Source organism: Ambystoma mexicanum, chromosome 1p (genome assembly GCF_040938575.1).
Source record: "Ambystoma mexicanum isolate Mex_15411 chromosome 1p, UKY_AmexF1_1, whole genome shotgun sequence".
NCBI lineage: Eukaryota > Metazoa > Chordata > Amphibia > Caudata > Ambystomatidae > Ambystoma > Ambystoma mexicanum.
Window position 1 is genome coordinate 665,184,145 of NC_090921.1, and position 8,813 is coordinate 665,192,957.

The following is an 8,813-nucleotide window of genomic DNA, read 5'->3' on the forward strand; positions in this document are numbered from 1 at the left end:
CACCAGGCTCATAAATATGCCCAGTCCCAGCGCTGGAAGCGCCGGGCTCATAATGCTTGGGTGGACTTACCTTCAGCAGACCATGCTGCTTACTTGCCTGCCAGTTGAGCCTCTGATCCTCTTCTACTTGGAACTACTTTTCCTGTTGGGTGGGGCTGGAGCCACTCCCTAGATTCAGAACACTGGAACTCTTCTGGAAGGCAGGAACTCTTTTCTTACCAGGAACTCTTTTCTTACTTAGGCGTGGCTGTGGAAGGAGACACCTAAGCACTACAGGAGGCTATTTAAACCACACCCGGTGGATGAATCTTGCTTTGCGTTATTCTGCAACCTCTGCAGCAGAACGCTCATCGTGTCTTCTGCATCCGGTCCTGGGCCTAAGGAAAAAGGCTTACCATCCTGAATCCAGTCTTCAGCAACACCTATAAAGACAAGAAAGAACAGGTTAGCATTCCGGCATCTGAAAGGCAAAGGCTTACCATCCTGAATCCAATCTTCAGCAACACCTATAAAGACAAGAAAGAACAGGTTAGCATTCCGGCATCTGAAAGGCAAAGGCTTACCATCCTGAATCCAGTCTTCAGCAACACCTATAAAGACAAGAAAGAACAGGTTAGCATTCCGGCATCTGAAAGACAAAAGTTTACCAACTCTTCGCACGCTCCGGAGGCCTTCGGCGCTGCATCCCGCATCTGAAAGACAAAACAAGGTGCGTTTAAAGACATTGGGGAACTTTAATACTCACGTGCCATTACTCCTTTCCACATCTAATCCAGTGGGTATTCCGGCCCCCTGCAGCCGCTCCGAACTCGTACCTGCAAAATAAAAAGACAGTTAGAGCGCATAGTGAAGCAGGCAACAAGCGCTTACTTACGTGCTTCCAGGCGCTTCTATTCATCACACGGGCTCCATCTTCAACTCACTTCAGCCCGTCATCCGCCATCGCCGGAACCCTGCAAAACAAGAGACATCATTACTAAAGACTTTAAAGACATTTGAATGACTCGAAACTTACCGTTCGTGCAGTAAACGACGGACAGCAGTCCTCTGAAGTCAAGAGGCCTGCGCTACCTATCCAGTGAAGAAACTGGTTACAGCACCCTGCCCCGAGGCAGATGGAGAGCTCGGCATTCACTTACCTAAGGTGAGAGCGTTAACCTTTGGGGGTCTACAGGAGAGGAGAAGAGGAAAGAGATAGGGACACCCCAATAACCCCAGTTCATTAACCCCATATTTTCTATCTGCAGACATCTTACTCTACACGTCAGGCATACAGTGCACAGAGGTCCAGCCCAAAGAGCCAACCGGGTGCTACACATCACCTTTGAAGATACGGTAGTCGCCCAGTCAAGACCGGCGCCTCTGCGAGAATCAGGTGAGCGTGACAGATTGCTTCTGCACATGGCCCTTAAGAGGATGCATGACTTCAGCTCTGCATTCACAGCAATTAGGCGCACCTGGAAAGACTGCCTGTTTCTCCCAGTCTCTTCCAATGCTGCCACAGCCAAACAGGGTTTGTAAGCACAGGACCAACTCAGTGCCTGCAGGGGAAATCTGCTCTTCATCTACTCCGGCATCCCTTCTGTGGTCACACTTCCTAGTGACCTGCCAGCCTTATGATCTGCTTCTTCTGCTATTTCTGCTGACCTTCCAGCTCCTGCTTCTTTCTAATGCTCCTTCCTGCTGCAGCCTTTTATGCCCCTCAGGTGGGTTAGTTTTCTTCAGGCACAGGCCCTTTGGACTAATTGCCTGACCATGCCATAACCTTTTAGCCCTGCTTGCCTGACCTTCATTACTACATGCCTCTTCAGCCCTCTTCTTCATCACAGTCCCGGTGGGATTCTGGGACATGTAGTCTACTGCAGAGACATTTTGTTTTCTTACTTCTTTAAAGGCTTTAAAGATGATTTTTCCTCCCTTGATGTTATTGAAAGGGTCTAACCTTTTTAGAGGCAGATGGGACAAGAAAAGTCACATGTTCGCTATTTCTTTTAGTATACCTTTGGCATTGTGGAGGATATGGGGATTTAGGGGTATAAAAAATGGTTTCTTTGGGTTCAACACTATATTGAATCACTTCTTTAGAATGTACCTTTCCATCCTTAGTAGGAGGTCGAGATATATCAAAATGTGAGGGTTACATGTTGTTGCACCCAAGAAAACATTGTAATTTGTATAGTATGTGGCTGGATTGCGAAGCAGTGCAAATATTAATCATATTAGTTATTGTTTCAGGGATGAGGTTCCTGTCATCCTTCTCACAAAGCTTTTCCCCGGGAAGTTGAGCACATGGAATAATTACGATTTATGTCTTTAGCATTAGTCAGATGGAAATACAATAGTTGTAAAATACGTGTTTGGTGTGAATTAGGCATTGGGTTGAGGCACTGCCAAAATACTGAATCAGGCTTTGGATCTACTGCCCTCTAGTCAAGTTTTAGGATTGCCGAGTACGTAGCGGAGAGGTTTGGTAGCACAAATTTTACAAGAAATCACTACTCAAAAGTAGGGCCTCTGTTACATGTTTTTCGATGAGGATCTCTCTTTCCCAAACGAGATAAACATCCTGCAAACTAACAGTTTCTGCTCTTGGCATAGGTAGAAGGATAGGTGATGGAGGAAACAACATGTATCAATGTGTTATGCTTCGCGGTGAGGAAACTGCAAGGTCTGGGAACAGTCTAGAGTGCCAAAATATCTGGTGTCGTGGGAAAGGATGTTAGTATATCTACTGTTGTTGCCACAAGGTACTGCTTTCACTTTTTACTAATTGCCCTATAAGGTCATATGGAGGGGGATGGAGTTGGAATATAATTTGTAATGTACTAACCACCAGAGCATGTTAATATCTGTTGTTCTTTAGGTTTGTAAGTGGTGAGAGCCAGCAGGACAATAGGGATCTGCATTTACTTAATTTCTCAGATATATATTGTAATTTTTTTGGTCTATAAATAGAGCAATGCCTTTTGGTCCCTTGAGACTGATTGACCTCCCTGCTGATAATTGCTTGCATTAATGCTCTGTCATTCTACAATATGTGCACCTTGTTATTGTTTCCTGTATTTATTGGAGTCAAACAAAACATTCATGCCAAACTGTTGTAAAATTTCGTGAACGTTTCTATCTTGGAAAAAGCCTGTTAAAAGCTTTGCATCGGGTTTTCAAGAGACCCTTGACAAACATGCGTTCGGGATGCGCAACTCGAAATGGTCTGCTCCCACCATTCTGTGGATTTTGGCTACATATATGTCCTGTGTCCCGAACAATGCTGCAAATCAGTTGGGACAAGCTTGACAGATCCACATTTGTACAGACAATTTATGTATATATGCATACATGTACACTGAGCGCGTGTTATGAGACCATACACATAGCATATGGCACAGGGAAATGCACGAAGAAAAATAAAGTACCATTTTTCACATAATAACACACACACAATAAATGAAAAAGGAGGAAACACATAGGCCATCAACACACCCATATGTATAGAGGCACACAAGAAAACTTACCATGCCTGCAGGAAATAGATCTCGTGACATAACAGCATATTTGTACAACCACACACACACACAGTTACTAAATATATTCTATGGCATAAGCACGTTTTCATCAGTCATACATTGAATTACCCGCTCACACCAAGGATGTGTGATAGAAGGGACATGGCTACCCCTGCCAGGGGAAAAGTGTGCCACTCCACAGACAAGCTGAGGTACTCTGAAACTACTACATTGGGTATTTGGCACTGTGTAAAAGGCAATCAACATAACACAATTAAACATGACACATGTATTTAATAATATTAATAATAATAATAATAATAATAATAATAATAATAATAATAATAATAATAATAATAATAATAATAATAATAATAATAAAAATTATAATAATTTGCATTTATATAGCTCTACGAACCATCAGGTAACACCACCACATGGGGATCAGTGTGATCGCCCTAGGCTAGTTCAATTCCTACCTTGCTTATTACTACCGGTTTCTGCAAATGAAATCCTCCTGATTACCAACTCTACCCATCACCTCTGGAGTCCAGAAAAGGTCCATCCTCTCCCCGTGATCTTCAATCTTTGCATGGAACCACTCAGATCCCTCCTTACTCCACACAACATCCAAATCCAACAATATGCAGATGACACAGAGCTCTATTTCAAGATATCCTCCATTCAAGGCATCCACAGGCTCAAGGCCTGCCCCACAATGATCCAGTCGTGGATGTCCTGTGCGTATCTAAAGCTCAACCTCTCCAAGAAAGAAATTCCTATTGATGACCAACAACACTGAACACCCTGACATCTGGCTCTGGCACCGTGCTTCAAACCTCAATGGGTTCACTGACAACCATTGCCTAGTCCCTTGGGTTCGACATCAATAGACACCTCTCCTTCAAACAGCACATAGCAAGGAAGACACAAACAGCGTATTACCAACTTTCTCTCCAGTGACAAATGAAGCCTCTCATCCCAGGAAACCACTTCACATCTGCTGTACAAGCCTTGGTCCTCTCGCAACTGCATGGCGGCAATGCTCTTTTGGAAGTCCTTCCGGCATCTACCCTGGCCCCCCTTAGCTGTGTCCTGCATGCTGCAGCATGACTCATTAAAGGACTGAAAATTCAACCAAATCACCCCAACCCTCATTGAACTGCACTGGCTCTCACTGAAAGCCTCTATCATATTCAAATCCTGCTGCATTATCTACAAGGCACTCTAATTTCCCCAAGCTACCTCATTATGAAACTCAGCGTCTCTGGAGGCCTACAATACACCAGAAGTAAGGACATGTGCAGACTTCATATCCACCAGTGCAGGAAGGAAAAAAACAGTAGACAGGCCTCCTCTGTCTACATCCCAAGACTCTGGAGCATCCTCCCAGTTAACATCAGACTCACCCATCCGCTTGTACAGTTCAGGAAGGAGCTCAAGACCATCCTCTTCAGGGATTGGCTCCTCCCTAACACCAAGGTCCACAAGCCCTCCCCTCCACACCCTTCCTGAGACTAGGTGACCTGCCCCCTCCCCCAACACTGTTTCCTCAGCTGTTTGCTTGTAGATCCCTTGCTGCCAAATTGATTGCACTCCCTCCCCTGTACTGTTCCTTGTTTATCTGTTTCCTTCACCAGGTTCTTCCTACCATGATTGTAAAGCACCCCCTTGCGTCCTGACGCTATGTCATGCGCTCAATCAATATCCCAATAATAATAATAACATGTACATGTTGTCCATGTAGTCTAATGAGTTACCGTCAATTGGTAAATGCACTCCATGCACTTGTTGATATTTATTCTGGTTTTGTTGTTTTTACAAGGTGGTATTCTGTCCCTCAGCCATGTCCTATGTAGAGCAATGCAACGAAAATTATTACATTTTCTTGGACATTGTTAAAACACTTTCACTCGGTCATATTTTATAGTCTCCATCAGTTCAACATTTCTTATGCATACAACGTCAATAACCCCCAACATGAAGAAAAATAACACTGGCAGTGTCCTGAAAGATAGGAGGCATATGAAGAAACACATTCATAATGTCACGGCACTTTCTACCATGGATGATGTACATAGAAAGTACACACCAGGGCACTTCCACAGTGCAAATATTGGTGCATATAAAAAGACCAGGAATCCTCCAGGGTCCACACCACATGGTTCACTCCTTGAGTCTGTGTGGGTGCTTGTAATAACAACAACTTTGGGCACCAATTGACTTTATTGCCCCCCTTTAGGGCTTGTTGCATTATATAACTCACCTGACGCAGATCATCATTTAAGTGTGCATGAAATTGTTACTGGCAGAGAATGCCTGAACGGTCCTCTCCTGCACATACAATTTTGGATGCCAATACAACTGCACAGGTTTTGGGGGAGGAATTCAACGCATATCTGACTGAACTCACTAACACTGTAAAATACATATCTCCTCAGGTGCATCCACGATCAAGCCGGCCAGCCAACGAAAGAATGGGCACAAGTGCGCGCAACAAGGACACATTTCCACAAGCAGAGCCCCTCCATCCAGGACAAAAAATATTCATATGTAATTTCCTCCGAAGATGGAGAGAGCCTAGGTTTACTGGGCCCCACGATGTAGTATACGCAACACCTACTGCAGTGAAAGTAACAGACACGCATGCATGGATCCACCTTTCGGATGTTCGCAGACACAAAAGCGTCACCCCCTCCAGAGAAGAGGAGAGTGGCCCAACCTGATGGGGAGTATTCACCAGCTATCGTTAACATTTTTCTCTGCAATCAGACTTTACAGGAGGTCCGTGGAGGATATAATTCTGCATGGCAACAGCGGGGGGAATGGGAGAAAGTATAAAAAATGATGTGCTTTGTATAGGTGCAGGATTGTTTTGCCTTTTTCTCTTTCTTTTTCTTCTTTGGCCTTTATTGCAAAAAGAGTGAGACAGCTTGTTAAAAGAAAATGATAAAAATGCACAAGCTAAAAGGAGTATATTTAACATAGAAAGGTTTCATGACACAATTGGGGGAGGCTAGGAAAAGTTATCCGGGAACATGCGGTACGAGGAAATGAAAAGCGTGGTGGGAGAGAGGGCTAATGGCACCTTTTATTTGTGCTCTCTAATCTCACACGTTACAGGGACACCCAAACACTTCTTGCCACAAAAGGTAACAGCAGGGGAGGAGGGATGTATAATGTCCCTGGCCCTCATTAGGACCCAGGCGTTAAGGGGTTTACGGCGCCGTTAACGGCGCCGACCCTTAACGCCTGATTCCAAGGTTCCCTTTGCTGGATGGCTTTTAACGGCTGCTTTTTGCAGCCGTTAAAAGCCATGCCGCAAAGGGACCTTGGCGTTGATTACGGCACCGTAATTTACGGTGCCGTAATTATCGCCTTTCCCCATTCCCATTATGCCCTATGGGGCAAAAATGGGAATGGGAAAGGGTAAAATGGGAAATGGGGATTTACCGCCCCACTCACCTTGGAAAAGGGGCGGTAAATCCGCCAACCACCATGGCGTAAACATAGTTTACGCCATGGTGGTAAGGGTATGACCCAGGCGGTAACTTACCGCCTGGGTCGTAATGAGGCCCCCTGTCTTTGTGTAGAACTCATGGACTTTTTAATGGCGGATGTTATCTGTTCACTGGATAGATGAAGGGGAAGAGGTGTATGCAGCGAATCATATATAGCTGGAGAGCATGTCCAGAAGAGAAGCTACAAAGCATGTAATAGAGTATGTAAAAGAGGGGTCGAGAAGGGGAGAGCAGTTGTCTATGGCCCACTGCAGAGTGCACTGCAGATAGAAATTCTACAGGACATGAAATTCCATGGTACTACACCAGACCCCTGATTTGAATACAGGGATCCATGTTTCACCAATGAAATTGGGAACGGGGTGGAGGGGTGGTACAGTGCCGTGCATAAGGTATAGTAGGATTTGAGGAGGATGTGGCAGCAAAAATAAATTAGAGTTTATCGGGCATTGTGGAATGAGCACGTACATGCTTTGACTTGGATAGATAAGAGACATCAACCAGTTCACATAAAGTCTCTTACTTGCTTTTCTTTATGTTTTACGGCTTTGGGGTCAACAGTCTTGGGGGAGTCAACACTGGCTGCACGAAGACGATGAGCATCCCGACTGCAGAGGGGGACAGTGGCAGTGATGGACCACTAGTGGGCTTGCGGGCTTGCGGGTACAAGGCAAATGCCCAGCTGCCTCCAGTCTGGGGTGGAGTGTGCTCCTTCGTCATGCTCCACAGTCCTGCATTGCTCATACCTCGAGCAGATTTAATACCCTTCGACGACCACCCAGCGTTACTGCAGAGAAAGATGATGGAAGAACAAAGGGTACAAAAAGGGTGGGAGCATGCTATAAGCAGGAGGAGGAGAAGCAGTAAGTATCTCTCAGCAGGGGTGTTGCTAGGTCTGGAAAAGATCTGGGGCCATGCCAATGTCTGGACTGTCAGGCCTTGGGCTAGCTAGCCTTTTGGTTGTAGCTCCTGAGATTCTAGCCAGGGCTACAACCAAAAGACCCGGGGCTATAGCCTCCCCACAACCCTCCAGCAACAACTCTGCCTCTCGGAGGAATCGTCACACAGCCTGGACGCAACTCTGCCACTTTTGATTGTTAACCAATGCTTCTGTTTTTTGTGTCACTACTGCTCCCTGGAATCCAAGCAGCCACTGATGGCAAGTGGCTCCAGATCACGAGGTATGAAGTGCTACAGCTTGTCAACTCAACTGAAAATGGCAGGCAGAGCAGACAGTATAAAACGGCAAACAAAGGCTTTGCCCTTCACGGGCTGGATCGACAAAGCTGTTCATCTGGTAATTTGATGGGCAGGGGTGAGCTGAAGCAGAACTCTTAATATTTTGAATGTGCAATGTGATGTCTCTGGAACCATATATTTTCAAATAGAAAACCATTGAGCTAGAGCAATTGTTTAGGAAATTGCTATAGGAAAATTGTATTTTTTTCAGGGTCTTATTGATTTGCTGATGAACTGGGTGAGTAATGTGCAAATTAAAAGTTCAAATCCCACCAATTTACAATCCAAGTAATATAAATTAAGGGAATTAATATAACTGATGCAGAGATCCCTGCAAGTTCCAGTCCCTGAGTAAAATAAGATTGTCTTCCCTTCCCGGTCCTGCCAAATTTCCAGTGTCTTATTGCGATTAATCAGTTTGTATTAAATCGGTCTTAACAAAACTTTTTCCACTGAATTTCAAGGGTTTTGTTATGCAATATCTTCTCAATGTCCCACTGGCCACAGATGTTGGCCATGGCCACTGTCCATATTGTACTAACTACTAACA

The 8,813-nt window shown here is 44.9% G+C and overlaps 1 long non-coding RNA gene across 1 annotated transcript; it reads left to right on the forward strand.

Moving 5' to 3' along the window:
* Positions 1-327: 327 nt before the first annotated feature.
* LOC138578843 (uncharacterized) lies at positions 328-8,539 on the forward strand. The gene is made up of 3 exons (XR_011303999.1): positions 328-1,144; positions 1,248-1,375; positions 5,945-8,539. It is a non-coding gene; the product is annotated as an uncharacterized lncRNA (long non-coding RNA).
* The last annotated feature ends 274 nt before the right edge of the window (positions 8,540-8,813 follow it).